Below are 21,133 nucleotides of genomic sequence, written 5' to 3'. Positions count from 1 at the left end.
TTTTGGCTGTTGAATAGGCATAAAAATTACTTGCCACATTAGCAACATTAGAAACCAGCCTTTGGAATGACAATTTATTTGGTACAGATCATACATGCCAAGTTAGCAGAAGCAGGAAAATGTCATGTTCCCTTCCTTACATATTGTTGAGAGCCTGGAGCCTACGGATGAAAAAAGAGACCAGGAAGCATCTACAGTAGGGAGGGAATACATTCCACATTCCAGCAAAATCCAGCTGGATTTTACACATTTATTCACAGCACACATGTGGAAAGTTGTATACTTAACCACAAAAACATGAGGACAGGTATTTTGTTACTTCTGCATTTTCAGATATCACAAAGTGGAATGTTTTGCCTGAGGGAAGGGAATCATCTTGGTTCTTATTCCTTTGTCCAGAAAACAGGGGCTATATTGACTTCATCCAAATGCTGTGAGAAGGTATGTATTAGTTTCAAATGCTAAAAGAATGAGCTAGTAAAGACCAGCAGAGCAGGTCCTTCTGCTGAGTCACAAGTCCTCAGGTTAGACTTGACAGACTCTTCTCACTCTTTCACAGACCATGCAAGCCTCAAGATTTTCACTTTCTGCTAGGGAGAATCACAAATAGCCTCAGAGCCTTCAGCACTGTTTTCTCTTCCTCCACTTCTTAGCTTTTGGAAGGTAATACCCAGCCAGTGCTTTTCTTTACTGGTCTAATTCCATTCATACGTTGATAGCTTGACAGCTCATTCACTCATTTATATTTTTGAGTTCAAAATTTTTGGTGTTCTCTGGAAAGAATTAAGATTAAATGGCCAAGGTCCCCCAATCCTGATCAAAGCAGACAAATAAAAGGAAGAAATACATCAGGCCTATCTTTCCTGACAACACTACAGAAATTCTTTGCACTTTATGTGTTTCTGATTTGGGATTTCATCATTTAATGAGAAATAATGTTCAGAAATTTCATAGGAAGAACCGAATTTTCAGCTACCAATTTCCTTCTAAGATGCTCCAAATGATTAGCAACCAAATTAAACTCAAAATAACCCTGCTTCATGTGTATATAGCTTTGAAAATATCTATTTCTATTTCAGACCTGGAAAAGGTTTATGGGCATAAAATCTTGTCTGTTTTTTCCAACTATATGACTTGTTTTAATAATAGATCTTACTTCTCCCACAAATCTTAAATAAATGATAATTTATTATTTTGTAAGAGTACAATTGATATATGGTTTTCTATTTAAACCTATTTCCTTCCTTAAGCAAAAAAATAAAAACAAATTCTCACCAGGTTACTGTAGAGACCCAGTTGGAAAATTAATTATACTACCCTCGAGTCTAAAAAAGTTAGCCTTTAAATGTAAAAAAAACCCCTTCAATGGTTTAAGAAGCATAAGGTGTCAGAAGTTGGCCAGAAAACCCTATAATGCCCTGCCTTATTTTTGTAGGAGGAATTTTGTCTCCTCCTACAGAAGTTTTACAAGACATTCATTCATCTTTCTCATGGAATACAGCTTTCAGCTCCTGAACTGTCTTTGTAATTTCATTCCTAACAAGTAAATTGAGTTATTTCCTTCACCCTAATGTTATCTGTTTGTGTTCTTCAGCAATATGAGCCTGCAGCACCAGAGAGGAGCCATAGATCTGTTGCAGGCCTTTGGCTGATGCTTTCTTGCTTGGTAATTGGCCATTCCTACAGAACATTAAAAATGGTTACATACCTCCATTCCTCAGTCAAAATGCACACAGTATTCAGAGTAGATGATATTACAGATGCCACCCTTTGTGGGGGAAAGAAAAAAGAAGAGATTACAGAGTACTTTTTTCTTCACCCAGATAGAGTCAACTTACAGCCTCAGCTTCATCTCTGTCCCTATACTACAAATATGATTAGGCCTGGAAAATATCCCCTGTGAATCAAGAGCTGAGTTTATTGAACTTCTGAGGGATTTGGGAAGAAAATGGTTTTTGTGTTTATAAATTCTAGGAATTATTTTTTAACCTAGACAGGAAAGATTCAAGTGAGGACAGAATGGAAAGTTGTACCCTGCTATTAAAGATCATCCTTAAGAAAAAAAAAAAACCAAAACGAAATCCAACAGCAACTTTTAAGCAGGACATGGAATGGGTTAGCATTTTGCTTTCAGTTACCTGTAATTTGCATTTCACTTCCTATAACATTTTCTTCCTCCCATCAGTTGTTTTTCCTTCTCTTGATCTACTCTTTCCCATAAAGAAGTCAACCTGAGAAATTGTATTAGATACAAGTTTGTGATGTGTCAGTATCTTTTAGGTAAAGCAGTTGAAGGCCTCAGACACCATAGGTGTAAATCAAAGAGAGTGTCATTCTTGTTAAAAAAGAAATGGAAACTATTGGCTTTATTCCAAGCATGTGAAGACTTTTGTGCTTTTCATGAAATAGTAGGGGAAAAACTCTATAAATTACCAGAAATATAGGCAAATTTCCCACTTTTCTCCTCGTTGCTCCAAGAATAAAGACCTTGTAAAAAGATACATATTTTAAAAAATGCATTGTGATCCAAATGCACACAGGATAATTCTTCAGGCTTCAAAATGTTCCCTCACTGGAGCCCCAGAGGACTTGCATCAATACAGAAAGTGGAATTGGCAACAGCTGTGGTGTCATAGGCTATCATATGGATTCCAATGATTATCACCTAAACAGACAAAAAAAAAAAAAAAAAAAAAAAGGAGGAAAAAAAAGGATTCTTATCAAATTCAGAAGGGAGAAGGTGTGGAGACTGCCTGATAGTTTGCCTTAACAGAGCCATGACAGCAGCTTTGCCCAGAGAAACTCCAGTGCATTGAGCAGCCGGGTAGGCACACAAATCACATGCAGGAGCACTACTGGCCCAAGATTTTCTTTTTTATGTCACAGCTTAGGATACTTCAAGATGAACTAAGCATTTTGGCAAGCTTATGAATTGCAAATAGCTAACTGCACTGCATTTCATACATCATTTTATAGACTGGAAAGAAACAAGGAGTATCACATAGACTGAGGACACTGGTTACACAGCATTTCCTCAGTTAGGAGCCTGAAGATATGCCATAAAATTCCTGCTGTTTTTCCAAGGCCAACAGGAGACACGAAAATAGCCACCTTAACCAGCTGCCACTATAAATCATTTCTGTAAATGTGGTAGGGGAAAGCAACAACATAAACATCAATACTTAAATATATTTTTTAGTTGTAAGTGTATGCAAAAATTAAATTAAATTATTTGCTGGATTATCACAAAGGCACATCCAAGAGCTCCCCAGATCAAAAACTGACCACAGCATCTGAGGAAGCCATGCATAAAAGGCAGCTCAATGACAAATTGCTGCCAACTGGACAGTTATTAATGTAAAATTTCTATCTAGAAGCACTGGACTAGATTTACTATTAAAAAAAAAAAAATGGATCACTGGCATTTCTTCATGCTACCCTTATGTCATGAGAAGGAGAAGAAAAACATGACAGATATGTTCTACTATGAATAGCCTGAACACAAGCTCTTGTCATCCTGCTACTTGTCAAGAGAAGAAAATAAGTAAACATTAATTTAAGTTAGTCTAAACTGCCTAAATAAAGAAGTAAATAGATATGATTCCAACAAACTGTGCATTTATTAGCTCTGTCATCTGAAATCAATGCATTATCTGCCTCTACAGTTGGAGAAAAGCAGAAGTATAGGATTACAAATTACAAATTCAGCTTGTGTAATGAAACAGATATATCGTGTCTTTCTCATGAAGAAGGATCGTGATGGGATTCCAAGCTGTTAAATGAGCTCAATTCTTGTCTCGTGCTCTAAGGATACACCTCTAGTCTTTGTTCAGAGTAGGTCTCTTGGAAGATTTGAGTGCTGACTCCTATAGACTAGTTTCTAGCCCTTGCTAGAGTGCAGTCAGGTTATGTTCTATGTATTTACACTGGAATGGAGGGGGGTCCAAGCACCAGATATATATCAGCTATTGTTTTATGCAGCAGCGCACCAGTGTTATCAGTTGAGAGCACATAAATGAGGAGTAAGAGGTGCAGTAAGGTGCTGACAGTGGTGGGGTATCTCACTGTGGAGAGCTCTGAGACTCATCCTAAACAAACAAGTTTCATGCAAATAATACGGGAACTAAGCTATTCTGGTCTCAGAAGCCACGGAATCACAATGCTGAGTTGGAAGGGATGCTCAAGGCTCATTAAGTCCAACTCCTGGCCCTTCTCAGCATCATCCGCAAAAGTCACACCCTATGCCTGAGAGTATTGTCCAAAAATTCTTGAACTCTGCTGCTGTGACTTCCTTGGGAAGTGTAGTCAGTTTAAGCAGTATGGATACATGTTAAATGGCACAGAGCTGAACCTGTACTCCAAGGAGGAAGGAGGTTATTCATCTCTCAAACTGCTGCAATGACTTTAAAATCCAGAACTATAGTGGACATCTCTAAAATAATTTAGATTACTCTGAGTGTGTAACATAATTTACGGTAAGTAGATTCTCTCAAGGTGAGTAATTTTGCACAGAGCTTCTGCAGAAGGACTGCTGCTAGAGTTCTAGTGGAGCAGGACAACTCTCTCTGTTGTGACAGATCTGCTGTAGGACATTTCTAATTTTTGTCCTGAGCTAAGCATCGTTGCCCCCATCACCTCTAGAGGTTTCCAGGTCTTTGCCTAACCTACCACCATGGCAGGTTGGGTGGAGGAACAATCATGCTTGGTTTAACATCAGCTGCACCTAAGGGGCAAGGTGACAAGCCTCAATACTTGGAGCACAGAGGCAGATTCAGGCCCCAGGGTATCATGCATGTTCTATGACCCAAGCCTAAGACACATCCATAACGCAGTAGCTGCAAGGGTTATTTCAGTCTATAAGCAAGAAGGGGAGCAGCTTTTATGAAAACATGCCGGGCAGACAACAGCTCTCCCCAGCTCCTTAGCCTTTTTGTATTGTTCTTTACTTTGCCTTGCATGTAAATATAATAAATCACAGTCCAAGGGTCTGAAAATGTAAATGCCTAAAGGCATTTAAAGTGTACAGTCATTGCTTGTGCTATGGAGGCAGTGTAAAAGGGCTGTGCTCCCTATGGAGCCCTCCAGCTCCATGTGCTGATTCCTATAGACAGTTTGGGGGAGTTTCGGGGCTTCATTCCCCAGCCCAGACAGACACAAACAGTAACCTTGTGTTCACAGAATATCTCCCCCACTCTGCTCTCTGACAGAGGAGCACAGAGTCTTCCAAGAAAGAGAATTAAATTGTTCCCTCTGTAATGAAAAGGACCTTGGATAGGAAGACTGTCTCAGGTTCTTTGTTATAGCACATATAGCTTGGGGTTGTTGTTGGGTGAGAATGAACATGTCAGCCTGTCTCCATTGCCCTGTGAAAATCAGCTTCTCAGCTGACTGTACTTGGTATGCTTAACCACAACAAAGCATTATGTTCCAGAAACAGTGAGGTTTCCACTTTGATTCAGGGCGTTTTTTATTCTTTAACTGAATTTTCAAACATTCTACCTCTCTTCAAACATGTGTATTCATGGGGGGTCCCCCTAGACCTTGAGGTACTCTTCTTCAGGTATTCTTCTTAACCTTTGCAGCAGAACTCTAAAAAGACATAGGAGGGCCAAGCTGGCAGCTACAAATACTGAAGAAAAAAGATTTTGCAGTAATTGCCATGCAAAGGTCCGAAGAAGAGTACAGTTTGTGCCTTTTGTCATGGACAAGTAAAGGTGTATCTTGAAGGTGTTCTGCATCTTGATATTTTCCAGTGACAGGACTTGGAAGGGATGTACCTGTGTGAATGTGAGCAGGAGCAATAATTTTGGGAAGACACTTACAAATCAGGGAGAACTGAGGCATGGAGAGAAGACATAGATCTGTGATTCACTGACACAGACAGTTGTTGTAATAATGCTTATAGGAGATAAATACAGAATGAAATAAAGGCAATCTGAAATACAAAATTAGGGAATCCTTATTAAAAGGATTAAACAAAACCGAGAGAGAAGAAAATAGGAAAAAAAAAAAAACACCATGAAAAGACTTACTATTTTGTAGGGCAATCACAGTTTGCAAAGAGTATTCACAAACTTGAAAACCACTGAACAAACATTTTCTGGGATCAGTCAAATTGTTAAGTTTTTTATTATTATTATTTATATTATTTTTGTGAGGGAAAAGATTGCATTTTCTCCATGAGATGTTAGCTTATATTACACAAATATAAGCTTGCTGACCAAGGTTTTTTTTTCCTGATGAAACAGAATTTTCCAGAGAACAAAACACCATTTTCTGACTAGATCTTAATAACGCCTTCAGGATATTTCCCATGTTTATGTAGATTTTTCTACAGCAGCAACAACAAAATGCAACATATAACTTCTGGCCTTGCTGTGTTATGAATAATAAGTGCAACTTATATACATATAATTCCATACTACAGCAATTTTTTAGGGCTTTTGGGGAAAAAAACATAAAAAAGAAAACACAAACCCAAAACCAAAAACTAAATAAGAAAATCCTAGCATCAAATGTCAATAACTATCGCTTCAGATATAAGCCACTTAAGTTTACAAATTTTTTCACCACCCTGTGAAAATGCCACAAATTCAGGTGAAATCAGGAGCTCCTGTTATGGATAATAGATTGCACTGCAGCCCAAGTTTGGGCAGAGGAGGAATGACCAGCATGAAATAGGTAGTCATAATGAAAAGTTTATTACTTTCACAGAGGAAAATATGCCAGTATCTTAAGATAAAAATGGCTTCAATTTAAGCAATAAATAAAATACCTTTATCCAGTGTTCAAAGTGCAAGGCTAATGAAGTTAAAGGATCATTCACTAACCTCTCAGAGTCCATCAAAAATTAAGAGTTTGGCAGAATTAAATCCCTCCATGGCATATACACTTAAACATACTTCCTCGGCTCTGTTCCATTTAGTTCCTTATGACAAGGTGTAATATGCAAGATGTCTAGATTGCTCGGACTCAGTCAACAAAAATTACTTCATTCTTGGCTCATTCTTTAAAATGTATTCCTAATCTGGCATGTTCTCTTCATGAAATCCCTATGGCCATCTGTTGAAATAAACTGAAGTATTTTTCAAGGATGTATATAATGCAGAAGAAACAGTTACAGTGGTAAGATTATAAAAACCTGTAAAAAAGAGAAAGGCACATGAACATGGCATTAACTGGTGTGACATTGGCTTTGATGCAGCCTGGAAAAGGACATTTAGAGGTGACAGGAGAGAATGATAACAGGAAACCCGTAGGGTACAGAGTCAGGGTTACAGCTCCTTCATGGCAGAGTTCCTGTATTACAAGGAGTGGAAAACAAGGTGTCACTGCTTTTTCTTCTAATGCCCACTTAATACCAAGGACAAGTCTCCATCAAAGCAGTTTGTAAATTATTCTTTACTTTTTCTATATCTCATTGCTCATTCTTCTCCCTGGAAAAGGAAACAACTGGGTTCACATACTGCACTCTTTTTGGAAAATGTTTTGTGGTTTATGGTATTTAAAGGTGTTTTATGGTATTTAAAGTTATTTTATGACTCATCATGTTCAACGTACGAAATGATTTTTCAGCTACAACTCTCCTTCCCACGTCTTTTTGAGCAAGCTGACTTACCTTTTAGATGCACTTAGCAAAAACATTATGCTTTCCTGACAGATCCTCAGCAAGGCAGCAAATTCAGAATGAAACCAGTGTAAGGCAGTCATACATTCTCATACTTGAAATTTATGCTCAACTAAGCAACTAACAGTGTTAAATTTCTTCCAAATAGTTGGACATATTTAGCTGCTTCTTTTGTTTGAAAATAATTCACTGAAAGATCCAAAGCTTTGCAGCTTTACTTGTCAATAAACATTAATCTGCAAATGGTTCATGGAAGCATCGTGCAGCCAATGGGCGGCTGACAATCTGTTTATTGCTCCTATTGCCTGGTAGCTGTTATCACTGCAACTGCTTCCTCATACAATGACTCCTAAAGAGCTTCAAAAGGCCACCAAACAGTTTAATTCAAATATCCATGCAAAGCCATATACCATGTTTGTTTCCTGCTAACACCCTTCTGAACACAGATCCATTCAGAAAATATTGATGGAGACAGACGAGTTGTTTTTGAAGCATTTGCTTAAGGCCAAAAATTTCAGTAGTGACTAATTATTTTGGGTACTACATTTTCAGTGCTTCCCAGACAGGCACCTGCAAGAGATACGTGTACAGAGTGGTGGAAATCCACAATAATTCTGGGTCAGACCTTCTGAGAATGCCTCCAGGTGGACAGCCAAGAATTCATTTTTAGAAATTTTTGAAAATTATAAGTTTACTGTGGGGTTTTCTGTGTTGTATGTTTTCTTGCTTTGTTTTCCTTGTTTTTTTTTTTTTCCCTAACAGAACTTGAGTGCTCTTTCTACAGACATCTCTTGGTTTATAAGATTTCCATAACATAAGATTTTGGGATATCACCTTTCAGTTGTAATGAAATCCAGATAACATTTATCTGATTTTTTTTTTTCCCTTGGGGATAGAAAATTTATGGCAAAAAGAAAAAGAAAAAGAGGAGAAAGGGGATTGTGCATATAAAATGACAGGGCAAGCTCTCGAATTGACATAGTTATAACATTTTTCAAGGTCATGTGTCAAATACAAATGGAATAATGAACCTTTGCTAGTCTGTGGTATCCCACATCAGGCAACTTAGGCATCAACATCAATACAATATCTTTGATGAACTGCACTTCTGTGCCCTGCTGCTCTAACCTGGAAGTTAAAAAGGCAGCAATTAAGTTTTCGAAAAAGGAGTACGAAAAACAGGAAAAAATGGGGCTAAGAGCTAGCAGTATTCTTAATTGTGGAATAGTTATTTAATACCAAAGCAAAAGAACTAAAAATGTGCAGACTGAAGGTAAATGGCAAGGAACAGGGATGTTAATGAAAAGGTTGGGTAGGCTGCAGCTATGAGACTCACATCTGACCCATGAGACATTTCAAGAAAAACAACCAGGTGGGAGTGTGGGGGAAAACATTAGAGGTGAGGGAGCCATTATTTACAATCCAATGATGGAGTGCAAAGCAAAACAAAATGCATCAAAGCTATTCTTTCAAAAGACATAGGACTGCATGAAAAAAACTCCCCAACTTGGATGATTCATTTTATTCTAAACTATGTAACTCGAAATATTCGAGTTCCTTCCAGGAAGGTATCTTATAGTTAACTATATACTGCAAAGGAGGGTGTAATATTATAATCCACTTTAGGATATGTTATATTGTATCATTAGAGAACAATTTTCACTTTGTACAGCTCAAAATGTCTTAATGGGTTTAAAACACATGCTTCTTTTCCTTTTCTCCCCTTTCAGCACTGCATAAATTGAAGCTATGGGTAATATTTCTGTTCCATGTGCCTTCCTAGGAAGTATATGTTACTGAAAATGAAATGGGTGACTCCAGAGTTGTGTATGTTACAGTCATGTTTTGAAACCAGTCATTTCAGGAAATGATTAAAATTTTCAACCATTTCACAAAATGGCTGCTTAATTCAGTTAATCTCTGAAATACGAGAAAGTTTCACACCTTTAATGAAGTTTGGGAAACAAGTAGGGACGCACCATGTGAAATACCTGATACCTTATGACAGGAATTACTTAAAAAGACAACACATTAGCTTTTCGTAATTTATTTCCTTCTAAAGCCATATGGATGTTTATTCCACATTTATTCCTGAAATCTTCCAGTCTCACATGCCAGAACTGAACTTGTCTTCATAACTAAGGTAACTGTAACATCAGTATTTTCTCCATTTAGCTTTTCAATATTTTCTCCATTTTGCTTTTCTTCTCTCTGAAGACCGTGCTTTACTGAGAGCCCTGCCTGCAAAGCCAGCGCTGCCCAGGCTCCTTCCTGCTGGCCAGAATAGCTGACAAGGGCAGAGGGCAGCACATAGGGCAGGATTGTGCAGGAAGTGGCTGGCAAGGTGCCTTAAAAGTGAAGGACCAGTTAGCTCATGGGTATTGGTGGATGGAGAGCTCGGTGGATCTGAATGAATCCATTCTGAGACAGCTTGAGCTACAGGAATTTGTTTAACCTTTAGTTTAGCAGTACTTCCCATTTGATTGCCTAGCACTGTATCAGGCGTGGGGAGCAGTGTGTCTGCTGGGGATGTGGGTGTACCAGTGTCATCAGAAAGAGCACTGAACACTGATTACAGATTCTGCTGACTGTGGAGGTGGTTGATGATCCCTAATAGTAGAAAAGCAGAGTCATGCCCACATTTGGGATTGGTACAGAACCAAGCTGCATACCAGATTGATGGGTGGTGCTTTTGAGAGCTGGGCAAAGTGAGTCACCTCAGTCCAGTCCCATGAATTATTGTTTGACACCCGTGCTAAGAGCATTTGCTTATTATCCTCTTTGAGAGACCCCTGGATTTGTGGAAATCTTGATTTTCCATACACCAAGCCAAGTGAAGGCCACAGAAGCTTCAGTTCTTGGATGACTTCAGCAGCAATTTAAGTTCTTTTATCACTCTGCAACCCAACCAAGTAGTGTTATCAAGACACAACCAAGAGTTGCCAAGTAGAAGAAAAATACTGAAAAACTGAAAGGCTGTTTCGGGTTCCCTCTGAGGTAAAGGCTCAGAGAACACAAAATCTAAGGTGGTCTTCGTACAACATTACATCCTTAAAATTGCCTTGAGATTGGAGAACAATAAAGTCAGCCTGGCCTCTGATGAGTATTCATTGCTCCAATGGTCAGTTTTACCGCAAGGTCATTAGCCAAGGATTTTAGCACCCAAAACAGAAAAATCTCAAGAGCTCAGCAGTCTGTCTTTTGATGTTTGCATATTCCGATGATGAAATGATTTATAACAAGAACAGGTAATAATTCTTGCTTTTCTGGCAGTATCGTACCTCTCTTCAACATTCACACACTATGTGGGAAATGCTTCTTTACTCCAGTGGTTTTTGATTAACTGGCTCTTGTCACCAGCCATAGCATTTCACACCTATGACCAGTGGAGGAAGTATAAAAGAACTAACCAGAAATTTCATAATCAAAGAAGACACAAATTGTGAAGAGAGCAGAAAGAAAAAATAATAAAGAAAAAAGAGAGAGAAGAAAAAAGACTGTTTTTTCAAACTTACTTTACAAGCGAGTAGTGTTCAAGTCTTGATTTGAGTTTGGGATCTTGGCTTGCCTTTTTGATCTCAGTGATAGCTGTACTATATCTTTCCTTTAGTATCAAGCACTTTGGACACTTCTCATACTTTTTGGAAAGTTCATTTCTGAAGCTACTTTCAAAATCCAGAGGCATCTCCAGCAGCCAGTAAAGAAAAAAAGCAAAGGATCCTTATCCAGTAACACCCCTTTTCACAATATGCCTGTTACTGGGGGAAGCAAGCAGTCAAACAGACTGGCGGAATTTGCAGCACGTCAGTCACTTTGTAGAACACGTGAAACTTTTAGTCATTTTACCAAATGAGTGATTGAAGGAGTCATTTGAAAAATGACTGCAAATTTCAGTCATTTCAGGAAATCGCTGGTTTCATGTTACTTCTAACACACCGCGTGTAGAAGGGAAGGCTCAGGCTGGCAGTGGGGAGCAGATCGCGTTCTTCAAACCCCCTCTTGTGGCTGTGGAGGACAGCGCCATAAAGAACCGCATTTTACTGGCATCTTTTGTTTAAAGACTGCAGTGATTGTTTAGGAAGGAAGGAGATGCGAGAGACCTTGCTTTATCTCGATGCTAATATTCTTCCTTGAAAATCTCTGTCAAGGGAGGTTTTCAGGGTTTTTTCCTCAGTCCTTAATCAATAGTACACGCGGTTTGAACTGGATACCACTGCAGAGATCCAGTAGAGAGCATTGTTCGAAAAGGTTCCATATAGATGAATCCACTGGCTATTTTATGTGACTATTTAATTTTAGTATAGCTGTATCTGTCTTATGTAAAAGTAAAACTTTCATTTTGTTTTCTGCAAAGTATTTTGAAGCTGCACAGCCTTCGGGTAGATCTGAAAAAATTAATGTATCCAAGAGAATACTTTCTTAGCAGATAGTTAGCAGTGAAGAAGCTTCCACAAATGCAGGTGACTAGCTATTCAAATCCAAGCAACTTTGAACAAAAGAGGTTCTTAAGGCCAAAGTCCTTCTTTTCCTAAGTAGAAACCAAATTATTGATCTTCTTCTCTGAATGGGACTGAAACAAAGAGCTGGTGGGAAGGGAGAGCAGGATAAGGAGAGGTGATTGTGGTTTACTGTGAATTCTAAAATTATTGCTTAATTCCAAAGTGCTTTAAGAAGAGTGATGCAAGTGATGGCAGAAATGTTTGATCAATGCCCTGTATCTGCAGTGCTGCCTTCACATTTGTTTTGGGATGTTGCATGTTCAGGATGTGTTTGCAGAAATAGTACCTTACTTCGAGCTCCTGTCAAAAGGATAATGCCAGACAGAGACTTAAAACCATTAAATTAGATCCTTTCTTGGTTTGGAGCCACTCAGAAAACATCAGCACAGGCATCCTCTGTAGGACTTCATCACAAAAGCTTTTGAATACCATCAAGATCTGTGATACCTCATTTTGCCAGCATTCCCCTCTTCCCAAATACAACATATTTTCCCTTTGTTCCAGCCTTGTTTCAGAGATTTTTTAAAATATATTTTTGATCTAATTTAAGTAAACATGGTATTTCAGCATAACTACAGCTATTCATTTCTGGTTTTTCTTTTTTTCATTTATTTTAATTTTGTACTTATAGCGACATTGAGAGTCAGTGAACTCATAGCTTCTAAAAACATAGCCTGAGAGAACCTGGTAAAAGTCCACTTTTTTTTTTGTATATTATAATCTGGTAGACTGAAAGACTACACAGATCAACTACAAAAGTACTTCATACCAAAACTTAGAGGAAATGTGTTTGATCAAAGCAAAAACATTACTTAATCAACAGAAAGGAAACAATTGGTTGTGCTCTCCTTGGGTATTTTTCCCATTATGTAAGCTTCCCAAAATAATGACCATTATTAAGTTCAATATACTTCATTTAATGTATTAGGGAAATGGCTCAGTGAGTTTCTGCTACACAGGTCTGTAAAAACTAAAATGAAATTCCTTTTTACATGAAAAATTAGAGAGACTTTTTAGGGAACCATTTTAATATTTCATTTGGAAAATGCAACTATGAAGTCAGCTAGAAAAAATTATTTTTCCCTAGCTAAAATTGTCGTACTTCACAAAAACCAGATTATGAATACTGGCTACAGATTCTTTTAACAATAGATACTTCAGCGGTATGGTTTTGTCCATATTGCTATATATTTAAAGAGCTCAAGGTTTGGTTTCTGGTTCTGGCACAGTTTTTGCAAGAGTGTTAGGTTAAGGTGAGGACTTGTAACAGTGACTCTGAATCTGCTTGGATGTGTCTGAGTTTGAAATCAGTGAAATTCCACTGTGCTTCATTTCAGAATGTCCTGATGTGCCACAGCTCCCTAAAAATATCTTTCTGGAAGGGAAAATTTATTAGCTCTTGTGAAGCACCCTTATGCTGTGACAACAGGGAACAGACAGGAGGACAAGGGCAAATCAGGACTGGCCCAAAGCTCCTCAGCAGGGCAGGACAAAATTATTTTTTTCCGTTCTTCAACTTATGTCATACTCACAGGTAGTAGCAACACAGATTCTCCATGCAGCACCCTTCCTAGGGCATATGCTGGCCTAAGGAAAGATCAGCCTTCCAGGAGGCAGCAGTTGGAGTGAGAGTTTGCCACCTCCCCAGACACTTGGGGCTCAGCAGCTGCTGTCCTGGTCTGATCCCAGCCCCCTGCAGTCCCTGTTTTTTCTCTATGGCTGCAGGAGGTTTTGTCCTCACAGATGGTTGTGTGGGACCTTGAAAGGTTTGCTCACACCTTGCCTTGGTTTGAGTGGTGGCGTGTGTTTTGGGGCTTTATAATGATCAGGCACAAACTTTCATGGAACCTGCTATAAGCCTGGCTAAATCTGCACACAGTCTTAAGCTTTTCTATCCCAACAGTTTTAATTAAGTCAGCCAGTTCATACTACATGTTTATCACCTTTAAACCCAGTATTATTTGCTGAAGTGAATGTAGGCATGCAGAGAAGTCAGGTATTAGTAATTATTGTAAAAGTATACTATATATACACCTACTTTATTGATTTCCAATATTTAATATTCCACAGTGACCAGCACCGATCTAGCTACACTAATGAAAATACTAGTATATTATTTTCAGTTCCTTAGCCAATATTTAAGACTTTTTCTATTTACCTAATACTGAAGAAAAGCTCTATCCCTAATAAATTAATCCAAGTGAGAAGATACTTTCAAAGACCACAAGATGTTGCCAATGTATGATGCAAAAAGCAGTATGTTTTCAAATAAGGCTTGTCTACTTTATTCAGATGCCACTTTTAAAATATATTTTAATTATTTTTCACCTATGTGCTATGTATTTGGTTATTTTGCACTATCAGTTTGCATAGTGGATGGTTTCATGGTCAGGCTGAGGAAATTGGGGCTGTTCCACCTGGGGAAGTGAGAGGAGGGTTGTTTGGAGTCCTCATAGCAACGTTCCTGTTCCAGTATCTGAAGGGAAGCCTGAGAGGCAATCAGGAACTGTAGTGACAAGACCAGGAGGAAAGGCTTCAAATTGAAAGAGACTAAGTTTAGATTAGATATTAGGACAAAATAATTTACTGTGGGGGTGGTAAGGCACAGGAACAAGTTGTCTGAAAAAACAGTGGATGCCCCAAACACAGCAATGTTAAATGCCAGATTGGAGAGGACTTTGAGCAACTTGGTCTAATGGGAGGTGTCCCTGCCCATGGCAGAGGGAATGGGAATGGGACAAACTTTAAGGTCTCTTCCAACCCAAAGCATTTTGTGCTTCTGTTTGGAAGTTCAGTTGTGCTGAGACACACCACTGTGATCACATTTCTGCAACAGAACATGACAGGTTGGCAATTCTCTCCTTTTACTGTTGTTCACTCCATCAATCAGTTTCTACTAAGTTAAATTAATTTAATTTCACAAAGTTGGATAAGAGGTGGACTTCTAAACCTCCTGACCTTTCAGCTCTGTGTTTTAGACATTAGTTTGCTAGGGAAGGGATCAGATCTCCCCCATAGTCTTGTTTTCAACCTTATTTATATGGGAATTGGATTTCAGGAAGGCAGATTTTTAGAGAGCATTTCATTTGGGTTGGTCTCACAGACAAAAATTTTTCCTGTGAATTCTACCATTGCATTCCACACAAGTAGCATCTGGTGAAGATTGAGTACATTTGGAACTCCTCCTTCAATTCAGTGTTTTTCAAATGGTATCTGCGACTAGAAGAAGCCAAGTTGTGGGTTCAGGACCTGTAACAACTGTTCACTTGATCAGAGACTATAGCATTGGTAGTAACTAGATACTAGACAAGAAAAACTGCAATGTGGAACAGAGTACAGGAAGTAAGAAAATGCATCTTTGGTGTGTTTAAGTACAAATGTGAAGGTGAAAAAAACATTTTAAGGTAAGTTGTCAATTCACTACAAGATACAATACTTGGTTTTCTTAACCTTGCCATAGCAAGTGAGGATAACCAGCTGAAAGTTTTTTATCAGGACAGAATTTAGCGAGTTGAGATTTCCCAATTTTAGGTCTTCTAAAAAGTACATCAAACTGGCATTACTCATCTATCACATCCATTCACCAAGTGATATCATCTTGGCATTCTTTTTTTATAGCAGCTTACAAAAGCATTCAGTCCAGTCATCATATCTATTTCTTCTCTTTTAAGTTTTCTTTCTGTCATTTCCACTGCTTTATGTTGTGACACTTGAAGACCCACACTTCCTCAGAAAAGAATGCTTCAAGGTACAAAATGCTTCTTGAAGATCAGTTTTCTTTCAAGCTCAGATGTTACTCCCAGTTGTACCACCCTTCTGTCCTGCCTGCTGCACCTTCAGTAATAGACAACACAGAGAGAATTTGCGAAACATTAGGAAACTAATCACCAGGAACTGGATTTGTCTGACCACAAGGAAAATTCTGAAGAGCTAATTGCTTGGCAAGAAGCAAATAGAGAAGCTGAACAGTTAAAGATGTCTTAAAGAGATCTATGTTTTAAAACTTAATATGTTTAAAATTCAAATTAAATTTTATGACAATCGCTTTGTTCTTACTATTGACAATTAAGGAATCTAATGCTTTCGAATGTGAAAACAATAATGTCTCAAGTAAAAGTGACCTCCTGCAAAACGAGGACTGGAGACTTTACAATGTTCTCAGTCTTCTTTCTGGCAAAGATCATGTACTACCAGATGGGGATCAATTAAAGGAACACGGAAAAGCTGACAATTGGCTTCTTGGCTAAATTTAAAATGTAAAAAGAAGTTGTTTCAGATGATGCCAAAATGGCCAAATTTTTCTTGGGAAGTGGAAAATGATTGAAAAAGGTGAAAGCCTTCTCAATTTTTTTTTATTTCTCTCTGGGTTTTTTGTCAAGAAAATTCAACAAGTTTATCACAAACTTACAAATAGTTTTATCTGACCTGCACTTATATTTACAGCAAAGAAATCACTCGAGCAAAAGACATTCATCACCTCTGGGAACAACACACACCTTTTTTCCATGCAGCTTTCCTGAACACTAGTAAGCCATTAACTGCATTTGCTGCTTCCTGCATTCAATTAGCAAACACGATGTGTTTGCCAGACCAGATTTTTTACATGAAAGTATTCAACACAGAGATATTTTTTTTGCCAATCCTTGAACTATTCTAGAAAATAGTTCTGGTTTTATCTGAACAAGGAATGGATTCCATGGTGAAGGATGAGAAATGCTGTTTCTACATGCTATATGCAAAAAGCTTGAAGGACTCAAAATCTGTATCCAAATTATGACACTCAGACTGATTCTCAAGAGGGCTGAAGTAAAGTTTCTTTACATATTTTTAATTTTAAAACAATATCCATATTGTATAATTGTACTCTTGGTTTTTTCAGAGCTACTGTTTCAACAGCAGAAGCACTCAACAATGACAAATACTTTAAAAAACAATAGGACAGGTACTTAAATTAATTAATGCGCTGTTATGAGCAGTTTTGGATGCAGAATCTGTGGGGGAAGATTATGAATATTTTGTCTGAACAATTCTTCTGTTTTCCAACAATTTTGTAAATATTTTAATACTGTAGCAAAAGTGATGCATCCCTGATGAAAAGTTAAGAGACAAGAGAAGGAAAAAAAAAGTGTTTTCAACCTTTCAACCAAAGTATTCCCACCCCAAAATAGGAGATGTAGCCTGGGGCCAGGCAACTTCAACCTTGTTAACTGAGCTGTGAGCATACTCTTAGGAATGACTAGAATTTATTGCAGGCTCACCAGAGCCCTGTAATGGATTCAGCATCAGGCAAGGGCTGAACTTCATGGGCCAGCAAAAGGCATGGAACAAAAGCTCTATGTGAAAATTCCTCCCTCTACCTTTAGGATCTGTTAACTGCTGATTTTTTCTTTCTGCAAGAAAAACCATCTCTTTCAGGATACAATGCCTTTCTAATTCTACTGAAATTAGAGAAATTATCCTGGGAGAGGGGAAAACATATGACAAGGTTGAAAATATAGCTGTGAAATAGTGGTAATGTTACTGGTTTTGCAGTTTGGTTTGGTAATGGTGGATTTTTGTAAGTTTTTCATGTTGTTGTTGTTGCTGCTGATTTTTTTTAATAAAAGCTTTCCATTCTCATTTTTTTTTACTCCCCTCTCCAAAAAGAAAAGTTTCAGTTTTTCATCCCCTTCTTTGTTTAAATCCAGGAAGGCAGATTTCTATGTATCTTTCTAAGATACTTTGAGCTTTCTGGAAGAAAACAGAATATTCTCTATTAACCTATAGTGTGTCAATGGTAAAAAGCCTTATGGTAGCTCTCCTGTTTTCATTTTCAATCTGCTCTTGCTGGAAGGGATAATCTGCTTAGTCTCTGTTGAGTAGGACGGGAGCTTGCAAGTTGGTACATTACTTGTCCTGCAGAATCCCGATGTTTTACCCTCTGAAATTTTGGAGGGTCCTGCTAAGAGGATTGCAAAACCCTTCCCCAAATCCCATTTTTCACCTGGTGTGACACAGCACTAAATCATCCCATTTACGTAAATCCGTTCTCTGAGACCATTAGGGACTGCCCTGCTCTCAGTCTGGCACTATCTGGACCACTTGCTTTACCTTCTTGCCTTAAACAACAGTAGGGAGTTTTCTTCAGGAGGCAAGGTACTAAACATGAATGCTGTAAATATAGTTCTCCTAAAGCCCTCCACCTTTTTTTATACACACACACACACACCCTTCCCCCATATTTAAAAGCATGTGGAGGCTGTTGGCCAGCTCTCTTTCAAGGTTATTTGGAAGGTCTTCACTTTCCCTGGTGTCAGCAACCAGACATGAATCACAGCATTCAGTGAAGGAAGGGCTGCCTGTTGGATAAAGCATCCCAGAATATTCCTTTCAGACTCACCCAGAGCACTACCATAACATCTAATATTAAATCCCAGTGATAAGCAATAGTCGAAATTAAACAATGTGTGTGTCAAAATCAGTTGGATCTGTACAAAGGCAAAACCAGTGCACTTGGAGAAACACTGAAACAGCAATACTGGGGGAAATCAGTGTGGGGAAATAAGCTGTCTGACCTCTTATTTCTTCCCCCATTCCTCTCTTACTGTATTTCTCCTCTGTCCCCAAAGGAAGTTAAAGATGTTTTTATAATGTAGATGATAGAGACGACTTATCTGCATAATGAAGCTGAAAACAGCCTGCTTGTGTTGAAGCTCCTCCTCTGCATGTTACATGCCAGCAGAGATTTGCTGCGAAACAGGAGAGCTGCAATGCAGCATTTTCCTCTGGAACTTTGCAGCTGTATTACAGTTCCAAGCACACCACAGAAAGACTTTTGTTTACAGTATTTAAATTCAATTTAAAAGGCAGCTGTTAAAAGTAGGCAGATGAATCACTACACATCCACTAACATTTTACTTCTCACCCACTCTAAGGCTTTTATTCTTAACTGAATTACTTCATGTTCTCTTACAATTAAATTTCCTATTTTTTTATCATACTACCTGCCTCATAATTAGTGGTCCTTAATATTTGGCTATTACCAGTCCTCAATACTCATCAAAAATTAAGATGCCTGGGTAAAAAAAACAGAGTCATAAAAGAGCTCAAAATACACAAAACCACAAGGTATAATAAGGGCAGCAACCTCAGAAGGCAGAGAAACTTCAAAGAAAACTTCACATGGAAATCATCTCTTACTCTCCTCAAGTGCAACAGCATCTGTTCCCAATAATGTTCACCATTCTGCTTCCCAAACTGTGCAGTGTCACCAGAAGGTTGGTCAGGATGGCAGGATCTTACCTCCAGAAGTCCAAGCTACAAGGACTCAGTGACTCAGTGACTGTCGCTCCTCCTTCAAGCCTGTATTGCCTTAACACTACCTAGCTTAGCAAGGCAGGATGCTACAAGGTCATTTCCAATATGCATCCCAAGCCCCAAAGCACTGTTCCAACTTACTTGTGAATCTCACCTCCAAATACCTAGGAAAAGTTAGTCTTGGTCCAATTTTCCCCTCTTTGCCCCTACACAGAAGTATTAGTTTAATCCACCAGTATTTCCTTTACAGGTTCAATATATGCTGCAGTTGCAAGTAAGAAGAATTACACTGCTCTTCGACTAGCTCTCCATGGAAATAGTCACCAAACCAGTCAGCATAATGATCAGACTCTGGTGAAGAAAAATCCTGGATGAAAAATATATCTGTGACAATGATAAAATTCAGCTGATGGAAAAACTCTGACTGAGCTCTGAGGGAAAACTATTCCAATACTCTCTCGCGTTTGACATGATATGAAGATAATTCATATAGAAGAATTATCTTTGCACAAGGTTAGTAATAAGAAATCTCAAATTGGATTTCTGCTCTTTTTTTTTTTTTTTTAAATCCAACTTCCTACATGCTGGATTTAATCACTGATTTCAATAAAGCTGGGATTTAACTCTCATTGACTGCAATGCAGCCATTTCTCCTTAAACTTGAAAAATACTTAGCTTCCCACGTATGTGCATGCAGACAGAACAAAAGAGCAGAAACTACATATCCACGTGTCTCCTATAACATCTTCTATCAATTGCATCTTACAGAGTGATGGCTGCAAGCGTGCTTTGCACCAAGCTTTCACTCTGTGTTTGAAGCTATAGCACACATCATTAAAGCGCTTGCAAACAGCTATGACTGCCACAAATGATGGAAGTATCATTCCCCTTCATCTTTCTCCTGCTATTTCACTAGAGAAGGCAGTTTTATGATGGGTCCTTATTTGAATGATCATACTCTGATTTTCTGCATCTTCTGCTGCCATTGACTGGAGATCGATCAGTTGTTGGTAAGTGCTGTGAATGTTAAAATACACCAGGCCAGAAAGAGGGACAGATTCCACGACTAGCTGTGTACATACAGCCCAGAATAGCAGACTTCTCTTGCCTGAATAACTTACACCTTGATGTATTGTAAATATCAAAGAGCAATGAGTTATTTATTGCCCAGTCTCTCACTCCCAAACATGAAAACTTTAATGCTTTGCCTGAACTGACCTCTGATGGAAAATTAATCTCTCTGTTTCCACAAAGTCTGCACAGATGTCCAAAATATGGGATCTTCCTAGATATTTTATTATTTTGCTGAGCAGAGTACTGAACTGGATAATCCCTAAATCACTGACTGTTGAGAGGGTTTAGCAGGGGAAGGATCACTATTTATGTTCCTATAGAAGTCCCTAAGTATCTGCCCTCACTGACTGCTAGAGACAGAATATTAGGCTAGAAAGACCTGTAGCCCAACCTCTGTCTTGTGATTACAACCACAGTTTAAATTCACAGTAGAGGTTTCATTTGAGAATTTGCATCTAATTTATGCTGCTCCATGCTGGGAAGAGAAGGATCTGGAAGTCACCCTCTCCCCTCACAGACCTTCCCATCCCTTGTCCCCACACTCCACCACCAACACTGGGTGGCCTGCTAGTGGGGTCACACGTGGACCCCTCTCCCAGCAGCAGTCCTGCCACAGTAAGCAAAGGCCATTTCTTTG

The 21,133-nt window shown here is 38.5% G+C and overlaps 1 long non-coding RNA gene across 1 annotated transcript in view; it reads right to left on the bottom strand.

Moving 5' to 3' along the window:
• Positions 1-6,680: 6,680 nt before the first annotated feature.
• The window catches only part of LOC115493901 (uncharacterized), a 48,422-nt gene continuing 33,969 nt past the window's right edge, over positions 6,681-21,133 (bottom strand). Inside the window, exon 3 of the long non-coding RNA XR_003958880.4 lies at positions 6,681-7,436. This is a non-coding gene — a long non-coding RNA (uncharacterized lncRNA). The remainder of the gene's footprint in view (positions 7,437-21,133) is intronic.

The sequence above is a fragment of the Taeniopygia guttata genome, chromosome 2 (assembly GCF_048771995.1).
Source record: "Taeniopygia guttata chromosome 2, bTaeGut7.mat, whole genome shotgun sequence".
Taxonomy (NCBI): domain Eukaryota; kingdom Metazoa; phylum Chordata; class Aves; order Passeriformes; family Estrildidae; genus Taeniopygia; species Taeniopygia guttata.
Note: the sequence above shows the minus strand (reverse complement) of the source record. Positions and strands in the feature narration are given on the sequence as shown.